Genomic DNA, 10,399 nt, shown 5'->3' on the forward strand with positions numbered 1-10,399 from the left:
TCTTTTTGTTTTACTCCTGAAGTTAAACCTTTATGGTTATATTAGTCATGGGTATTTTTTAATTGACAAAAATTATATAATTTTGTGGTGTGCATGTGTGTGTGTGTGTGTGTTATACATATTTCCTCTTTTTCCTTCCACCTACCCTCATGGGTGTCCCTAAAATCTTACAACCACTTTTATATCTCATGGTCTGGGACTAGAAGAATAAAAGTGTGCAGGGAGGTTTGATAAAACAGAGAAGCTTGGGGTCCCATAAGCAGAGGGGACTGTTCCTAGCAATAGCTTTAAGAAACATCTGATGCAACAAAGCCAACTTCATGAGATTCCTTTCCCTCCACTGAGGCACAGGAGGGCCACCGCAACCCTCAGTGGAGCCAAACTCTCTCCACACCAACCTGGGTGCACCTGTGACCAGATGGGTCACCCTCCCTCCAAAGTCTCAGCCCCTAGAAACCACTTCAGGGCAGGACATGGAGGGGACCTGGAATTGATTGAGATTGAGTTTCTGGCAAGAAGGGAATAAAAACAATTTAATGAATCAATTTCTATTTCTTATACATTTGAAATATCTCACTGTGGTTTTTTTGTTTGATTATTTATTTGTTTGTTTGTTTTAAAGAAAGAAACACCAAAAAATAGATCATGGGGCTGGGGTTGTTGTTCAGTGGTAGAGTGCTCACCTTGCATATGTGAAGCCCTGGGTTAGATCCTCAGCACCACATACAAATAAATAAATAAATGTCTATCTACAACTAAAATTATTTTTAAAAAGAAGTTCATCATTGAATTACATAAGAAATCTCCACAGTTCTTTTTTGGGGGGGAGGGGGTGTTAAATACTGAGAATTGAACTCAGGGTGCTTTACTAATGGGCTGCATCCCCAGTCGTTTTAAAATTAATTAATTAATTAATTAATTAATTTAGAAACAAGGAACTGAGGGTCTTGCTCATTTGCCCAGGCTGACTTTGAACTTGGGATTTTTTTTAACACAATACCTTTATCTTATTTATTTATTTTTATGTGGTGCTGGGATTGAACCCATGCCTCACACGTGCTAGGCAAGCGCTCTACCACTGAGTCAAAATCCCAGTCGGAATTTGGGATCTTAAGCCTCCAGAGCTGCACGCACCATGGTGTCTGGTGATATTCCTACAGTCCTTAAGAAGAATCTGAAAATATATCCAGAATTTCATTAAATTAGCATAATTTTAAGTGAATTTTTAAAAATGCAGTTTGAAAAACATTGTTTGTTCCATTGTGTCCAAGGTGGAGGTGACTGATTCTGCTCTTGCTGGCTGGCCCATCACAAGTACCATAAGCACAAATGTCCCTCAAGGGCACACACCAGCAAGGACCTACTGACAGTGGGTTGCTAAATGGTCCTATTGAGAAGATTTTGTCTTTTCTCCCCTCCCAATCCATAAGCCCCCTTAGCCATTCTCCTCCTCCTCTCATCAGAGGCTGGCCTCCATAGTGGGGCTTTTTCCTCACTGAAGCAGAGTTGGCTCTTGGTGGGAGGAAGCAAGTAGAGCAAAGCTCATAGAACACGGTGTCAAAAGAAAGCATAAAAAACATTCTCAGCATCCCAGTATCAGGGAAGTGCAAAGCCAAGCCACAAGGAGAGAACATTTCACACCCATACACCATCAGGATGGTGGTCACTAAAAAAAGGAAAAAAGGGCGGGGAGAAATTGGAGCCCTGCAAACCGTTGTTGAGAATGTGAAATGGGGCAGCCACTGTGGAAAACTACACAATGTAGTAATTCTACTTCAAGGTACGTTCCCAAAAGAACTGAAAACAGAGATTCAAACAGAAGTTTCTACACTCATTTTCATAGGAGTATTATTTACAATAGCTAAAGGTAGAAATAAGAAAGTAGCAGAAATGTTGTTACAGGGGAAATAGGGAGTTACAGTTTAAAGCGTTATGACATTTCAGCTTGGGAAGATGAAAAGGTTCTGGAAATGAATGGTGGTGATGGTCACAAGCAATTTGAATGTACCTAATGGCACTGAGTTATCCATTTTAAAATGGTTTAAAGGGGCGTGGTGACTCGTGTCTGTAATCCCGGCTACTCTGGAAGTTGAGGCAGGAAGATCGCAAATTTTAGGCAAGCGTCAACAATTTGGCGAGGGCCTAAGCAATTCAGTGAGATTCTGACTCAAATTTAATAAACAGATAAAGTAAAAACAAAAAGGGCTGGGGATATAGATCAGTGGTAAAGTACCCTGGGTTCAATCCCTCATACAAAAAAAAAGTTAAAAAGAGCGGGAGTGTTGGCGCCGACTCTCAGCTACTCGGGAGGCTAAGGTGGAAGGATCCCAAGTTGAGGACAGCCTCTGCAATTTAGCAAGTCCCCATCTCATAAAAAAAGGGGGGGGGGAGGGGGGGGCCTGGGATGCAGCCTAGAAGTAAAGCGCACAGTGTTCAATCCCCAGTACCGAGGAGGAGTGGGAGGTGAAGGTAAATGATGAGAAAAGGAGGGAGGAGGGAAAGGGAGGAGGAGGAGGAGGACGAGGAGGAGGACGAGGAGGAGGGGGGAAAGGGAAGAGGAGGGAGAGGAGGAGGAGGAGGAAAAGGGAGGAGGAGGGAAAGGGAGGAGGAGGAGGAGGAGGAGGAGGAGGAGGAGTTGAATCAAGAGTTAGAATGGCTACCGGGGACCCGCACGCCTGGCTTGACTGTCCCCAGGAGCAGGTCCCAAGGAGTCCTCAGGATTGCGCCGTCAGAAGAAAAGGCCGGGAAGCGCCTTCGAGGCCCTTCTCAAACCCCCACCTCGCTCCTCCAGACACCCAGGCAGCCTGATTCCAAAGGGTTAAATTCAGAAATGGGAAGTGGACGTCCTCAGTGGTATTTAAACTCGAAGGCACCTCTGTCGCCCTTCCTGATGTCCCCTAAACCGTGCTTTCTCAAGGAGCCCCCCCCCCCAAACGGGGTGCAAATTGGTTTTAGGAGGTCACAGAAAGCTCACTTTGTTTTCACGTACAAAGCACAGAACGGCATAGGGCACAGGCACAGTACGTCTGTGTCACTACATTCGATAGAGGTGGCGGGGGAGGGGGCAAAGCCCAAGGGGAAGGGGCACCAACGTCCTGGAAGCCGAGGAGCGCCCCGCGGTCGGGCCGGGCGGACGCGGCTCTGTCCGGTGGCCCACGCCAGCCCTGCGCTCTCCCCCCGGGACCTGCCGAGGGTGTCCGTGCGACCTGTACCCGTCGCCAGCTCTCCTCGGGGACCCCAGGCAGCGCACGGCGGGTCCCGTCCCCCGTGAGCGCACGCCACGCTCGCAGCGGGGCTGGCAGGGAGGCGCCCGGGCTCACTCCCGCGTCCGGGCCGCCGCGGCGCCGCGGGCTGGGCTTTGTCCCCACAGGAGCCCCGTGGCCCCGCCCAGCCTCCCGCGCCCCCGCGGCTCCGCCTCGCCCTCGGCTCGGCTCGGTTCGCGGCTCGGCCTCCGCCCGGGCCCGCAGCGGTCCTCCGCCCGCACTCCGCGTGGCGACGCCCGGGATGGCGAGGGCCGCTGCCGCCGCCGCGGAAATGTGTACCCAGCGCGCGGCGGCACGGGTAGCTGGGTCTCTGTGGCGCAATCGGTTAGCGCGTTCGGCTGTTAACCGAAAGGTTGGTGGTTCGAGCCCACCCAGGGACGGCGGCGCTTCTTTTCCCGAGACAATCTCTACGTGGGTTCATTTTAAAACTGCAACCCAGAGGTTTTTAATTGAGGAAGAGGACCACGTATAACCACGTTTCTACGACAGAGGACAGTATCCCCTTGGGGACTAACGCGATTGGGCCTAATAAGTGCAATGGTGCACCCCCGGTGTGGCAATGGGCTCCCTCCCCTTAACCCTAGGGGTGTGCATGTGGGCTTCAGGAGACCCGCCCAGCAGTGCTCCCAAACAGCGAGGGTACTGCAAGAATAAAACAGCAACCCAGGTGCCCATGGGCAGGTGAAGACATAAATACCATTAGTTTCCCCCCAAAACTTTACACCACCAAATAGCAAACTTATTCAATATTACTACCCCCCCCCCCCAAAAAATGAGCAAGCCTACAGATGAAACTTGAAAAAGAGTCATCCAGAAGAGGGTGAAGCACACCATCTTCAAAAACTATTCGGTTAACCTCAGTCACAGGCCCGCCCCCCCAATAATGGACCTGAATCTAGGATTAGCTTGATGATGAAATTTTCCCTGAAGTTGACCTCAAGAGGAAATTGGATAGGTTCCTATGAAAAACTTCCAAATGACATTTTTTTTCAACTCTAGTCTTAAGGGGGACACAAATATTTTTCAAGTAAATGATTTACTTAAATTTTCTATGAAGACAGAGAATCCCATGATTTTTTTGATATAATAACACAATTTGGGGGCTCCCCAGCCCCCAAAATTGTGGTTTAAGCGGTAGCGCACTCACCTGGCATGCGTGCGGCCCGGGTTCGATCCTCAGCACCACATACAAACAAAGATGTTGTGTCCGCCGAGAACTAAAAAATAAATATTAAAATTCTCTTAAGAAAAAAAAAAAACACAATTTTCTGTGAGGCTTGAGGTCATGTGGCAGGTGCTTTGTCTCTGGAATCAAAATAGAATTTAGAGACCTAGATGAAGGAACTGAGTCACTAGAATGTCTCTTAAAGAATGCCTAGGCAAGGGGCTGGGATTGTGGCTCAGTGGCAGAGTGTTTGCCATGCACTTGTGAGGCACTGGGTTTGGTCCTCAGCACCACATAAAAATAAATAAACAAAATAAATATGTTGTGTCCATGTATAACTTAAAAAAATGCCTAGTAAATGCTAACTGATTTTTTTTTAATCAAATAACTTGACAATAAATTATCCTCTCTTGCATAGTTAGGGCCCCTAATGAATGAAGCACAGCATTGCTTATGGCAGAATTACAGGTAGTCCCCTCAAATGCTCTTAGGTTAAAGGCCTTCCTGAAGCCTATCAGAATTCCTCACTTCCCACCTACAATTAAGGATATATTTTTTTTTCAGTGGAAACAAAATGAAAATAAATTAGGTCATAAAATCATGTATACACTGTTCAAATCTTACCTAACTTCACCATGAAGGGTGTATTATTTGCTACCACTACAATGATGAGGACTTAGAAAGCATGCCTTCCACTTAACTGAATATTGTATTGGAGGTTACAAGCTCCTTGGGGCAGAGACCATCTTCTATCACTAATGATTATTTTAGGCTTCAAGGTGCTTCCTTCAGGATAGAGATCAATTTCTTGAGCTTAACCCACAAAGGACTTATATGATCCACAGCCTTTGTCTTATATCATGTTGTCCGGTGAAACCTTCCCATGGTTATATGTACGTACCCAGGGTTCCTTGAGCGGCCCTGCTGCCTTACAGCCCCAAGATGCCCTTACAAGTCCACCCCACTCAGACTCATCAGCTCAGGAGTCACCTCAGGAAACTTCCCCTCACGCCCCTCTTCTGCAAACCACCACACCACCCTGAAAACAGTGGGCTTGTCGCTGACACTGGAATTGAACTCAGGGAGAGTATACACCAGGGTATACAAGAGAGTATACAAGCATATTCCCATGCTTGCTCATCTAGCACAGGACTGTCACACAGCGCATTCTCAGTACAGGAGCAGTCCCTGCCTTCTCAGGATTCAGAGAGATGGACAATCACATAAAAACGTGTATGATGGAACATTAGCTCCAGACCCACAGAAAAATGTTGTCAGGCAGTTAAGAAGGTGGTCAACAGAATGGTGGAGCTGTAAGTGTCTTCATGGAGGATTTGAAAACCTTGTAAGATCTGGATAGGTCAGAAGTAGGGGAGGGGCATATAAGTCTCAAGAAAATTCAGGACCAGATGGTAGTGGGCAGGTGGTGGGAAATGAGAACAACCGGTATATAAAGCAAGTGTACTCTAAGAGGGTGAAGTGGAAGTGTTCTTAGCTGTGGAAGGGCCCTGGAGACCTGGGGATGAGGCTAGACGTCACCCTGTAAAGTAAGGGAGTAACTATTAGAAGGTTCTGCTTCAGGACAGAATAAAACAGACTTTGGACGGTTAGTCTGGCAATAGTGCAGAGAAAATAAGAGATCAGAGAACAGTTAAGAGGCAATTCTATTTCAAGAGAGAAGCAAAGAGATTTTGTGCTAATGTGGGTATAGAGAAGGCAGGGTATGGATGCAATTCAAAGGAAGTCTGGGAATGGGCTTTGGAGATTCAGGCTTTTAATCCCAGTGAGTCAGGAAGGTGAGGCAGGAAGGTCCTGAGGACAGCCATTGCAATTTAGCAAGACCCTGTCTCAAGAATTAAAAATGGGCTGGGGATGTAACTCAGTGTTACAGTGCCCCTAGGTTCAATCCCCAGTACTAGCAAAAAAAAAAAAAAAAAAAAAAGAGACTGAAAGGAATGAAGAGCTCAGGGTAGTACCTACATTAGAGCTTGGGTGACCCTATTAATAGATATTTGAAATTTGGAATTGTTTTTGGCTTTGTTTGCTTTTTGAAATAGGGCCTTGCTGTATTGCTGGGGCTGGTTTTGCACTCCTGGGTTCAAGCAATTCTCCCTTTTCAGCCTCTGGAGTAGCTGAATGGAGGGGTCTTAAAGAAACATAGAAATAAGAAAAAGTATAAATTGTCTATCACTCTTAGCTTATCCAGTTCGCAACCAATGAGTTCTACTGGAAACTAGAACCTAATTCTAGAAACAGACTTCATTTTTTTAAAGTTGAACCACGTCTTTTTTCCCCCCTTCTTCTTCTGCCTTCAGAAAGGGTTTTCCTATGTTTCGAAGGCTGACCTTGAACTTGTGATCCTCATGCCTTAGCCTGCTGACTAGCTGGGATCATACGCATGCATCACCATGCCCAGTTTTAAACTTCATTTTGACCTTAAGTTAAGCTTTTACTTATTTAAGGCAAACTTCCCAAGAGACTACCATAGGGATTCATGGAGCCCTGTGAAAATCAAAAGGAAAGGTAAGTACCCGGTTCCCCCAAACACATATATTCAGAAATAAAATTTTGTTACCGATGTCCAAGGGAATCACAAGCCCTATGAAGTAGAGTTCTTGGCCCCCAAATTTTTAATCCCTGGCTCTTATTTTATATGCTGAATTTTAATTCTAATTACTGATAAAGGCCAGAAGTCAAAAAGTGTTTACACATGGAAAAATGACTAATCTAAAGATTTTAAGATAGCACAAAGAATCAGAATAGTCAAGTACAAAAAGAAATCAGCTTTGGGGTTACTTTGGTTGAGCAATTAAGTAGATATGTAAAATCAGTTATAAAGGACTTGAGACTAAAACAGCTGCCTTGAGGTTCTCATACAGTGTTGTCTGGTTATAAACTGGGATGAGTGGATATGAAGGGCTTTAACAGAGTGATCCTTTCAGGACCATTAGCAGATACAAATTTGCATTTCTTTCCTTATAAGTTACTTAAATGACACCAAAAATTGCCACATTTTGGTTACCCCTCCAAGGAACAGAGTCATTTCCACGGTTTTTTAGCAAAAACAAAACAGCCAAAAACAAAAAAGCCCTGGTGTATACTCCCCCTGAGTTCAATTCCAGTGTCAGCGACAAGCCCACTGTTTTCAGGGTGGTGTGGTGGTTTGCAGAAGAGGGGCGTGAGGGGAAGTTTCCTGAGGTGACTCCTGAACTGATGAGTCTGAGTGGGGTGGACTTGTAAGGGCATCTTGGGGCTGTAAGGCAGCAGGGCCACTCAAGGAACCCTGGGTGCGTACATATAACCATGGGAAGGTTTCACCAGGCAACATAAGACAAAGGCTGTGGATCATATAAGTCCTTTATGGGTACAGCTCAAGAAATTGATCTGCCAAAGATGACTCAAAATGGTTATTCCCAAACAAATGAATTAAATACACACTTCAAAATAAGGAGATCCTCAACTGCCTTTGTAAAAAGCTGAGTAGATTATCATGTGTGTGAGCATAGTGAAGGCTTCTTTATACTTCACTGAGCTATATGTTTACTTATGCTTAGTATATTTAATTCTGATGATTAGAATTAACTCGTATAAATGTTATCAGGTAAAAGATGCTTTGGTTAATACCTGGTGTAGAAGTTTGAAATATAGGATTTCTCTATTAATTATCAAGCACAGGGACTCTGTCCACCACAAGTTCCATAGCCAGGGGGCTGGGGATGTGGCTCAAGCGATAGCGCGCTCCGCGGATCCTCAGCACCCCATACAAACAAAGATGTTGTGTCTGCCCAAGAACTAAAAATAAATATTAAAAAAAAAAAAATTCTCTCTTTCTCTCTCCCCTCTCTCTAAAGAAAAAAAAAAAAAGTTCCATAGCCAGTTCAACATCAATTGACCACTGCAAAACTTTTGCCATCCTCCTGAATGGGCCCGGTTTACATTGCCCTGGGGCTTTGGGAGGCTTTAACTATCAAGTGACTTGTAGAATCACGGGAACTTCCTGAGCATATTCAGATAATCTCTGCCTCCCAGCCTGTGGAAAGCTCACAGAACAGCTATGAAGTACCTGCAATAACTAAACAGAAAATGCGTTTTCATTTTGAGATCTAAAGTATTTCACTGGGTTCTTTTTCCTTACAACCTCTCTCTTCTGTAGTTATATTTAATCTACTAATTATTTTCAATATCACCAATACCAGATTTATGGTCACTTTTGTACTTTGGCTATTTTGTAGATGCTAATCAGCGCCTTTTCACGGATGTGCTGTATTTAGAAGAACCTGATGTGCCCTTCAGCCCCACTTGCTTCTGTAGTTCTCTTAGGGAATGCTGGTGGGATTTAGGAGTGCCAGCCTCTTGGTGGTGAAAAGGTATCAAAAAACAAAATGTCAACAAATGGAGTTGGACCTGTGAATTGTGGGTGGTGGCTCTCATTACTAATGTACTTCTTAATGATTGGGTATCCCATCTATGAAATAGAGGGTGCTTATGAGCTGAGATAGGTACTAGAGATAGAAAAAAAGACAAAGCAATCAGAAACAAGAAGAAAAATGGGTTTGTTTCAGTAACTTTTCCCATGGGGTTAAAGCAGAAGGACTGTCTTAGCATAGAGCGCAAATAGACCAGGCCCCCTTCTGATTGGCTGCAGTGATCTGCCTTTTGGAAGACTCTTATAGCACCTAGTACAGGTGACTCCATTCCGGTTTGATCTGGTCTATTTAGCCTAGTGCTGTGACTCAGTCCAAAACAATGGCTGACCATAAATTTTATTTAAAAAGTCAAGAGGGGGCTGGGGATGTGGCTCAAGCGGTAGCGCGCTCGCCTGGCATGTGTGCGGCCCGGGTTCGATCCTCAGCACCACATACAAAACAAAGATGTTGTGTCCGCTGAAAACTAAAAAATAAATATTAAAAAAAATTCTTAAAAAAAATAAATAAAAAGTCAAGAGGGCCAGAAATACAGCATCCCAGATAAGCTCATTGAGCAGGTCTGTTCGGGCCTATGAACTGTGGGTGATGGCTCTTCGTGACAGGGATGCCCATCTGAAGGGTTGCCTCTGGAAACCGCTCACAGTGAAGTCATTAGTTGAAGTCATTGCTTGAATGTCACTTCTGTGGAATACTTTCTCTAATCCATTAGATTGATTACACCTCTGCTGCCATGAGCTTCCTAGCAGATGTAGCACACTTCCTCCCTGATGTAGCACACCCCTTTTGGACCCCAGACTCTAAGGTTGGAGAGGCCAGTCCATTCTATGTTGGTTTCACCAGCAAAACTCTAATGCATTGTCTTCCACTTTCCATCCTCTTTTGAAGGCTTGCCTAGGACATTTTTGTGGTATCTTAAGTGGATAAAAAATTGGCTAAAAATTTAATACTTTCCTCCTTGCATGTTTTTTTCTTCTTCTAGGGAATTGGCATTAAGTCCTTGTATTTACACTTTTCAAATGGCATTTGATAAGAAAATTTCCCAGTAACTGCAACATATAATGGGAATTGAATGTTGTTAGTATATGAAGTAAGAAAGATACATAAACGGTGTGTTCTGAATCATTACAGAACCATTTATTCAACAAATTGTATTCAAACAAGTTTACTATTTGGAGAAAACCAGAAAAAAACAAAACAACAAAAAATGTTACATATCAAAATACATTCCAAATTATTAAATTCATATGCCAAAAAAACACAAGTTTCATTAGAAAAAAACTATGTGAATATTTGTAATTTAGGATGGAAACATTGCTAAAATACCAAAAGATTCTAAAATAACGTAAAAAACTTCTATATTTCAAAACATTAACAATTATGGCTGCCTAGAAACTCAAACTGCCAAATAACAGAGAAAGTGAAGTATCTTTTATACGTAGAGCTGATATCAATAACCCTCAATTCAACTGCCACAGGACTGGGGAGGTCCATAGAGTTCTCCTGCTTCTTCTTCAGACACTAGTGCCTAATTTGTCTTTAGGAGA

General features: G+C 44.1%; 1 non-coding gene across 1 annotated transcript; it reads left to right on the forward strand.

The window, feature by feature from the left end:
• Positions 1-3,569: 3,569 nt before the first annotated feature.
• Positions 3,570-3,643, forward strand: Trnan-guu (transfer RNA asparagine (anticodon GUU)). Its single transcript has one exon. It is a non-coding gene; the product is annotated as a tRNA-Asn (tRNA).
• The last annotated feature ends 6,756 nt before the right edge of the window (positions 3,644-10,399 follow it).

The sequence above is a fragment of the Marmota flaviventris genome, chromosome 4, assembly GCF_047511675.1.
Source record: "Marmota flaviventris isolate mMarFla1 chromosome 4, mMarFla1.hap1, whole genome shotgun sequence".
NCBI lineage: Eukaryota > Metazoa > Chordata > Mammalia > Rodentia > Sciuridae > Marmota > Marmota flaviventris.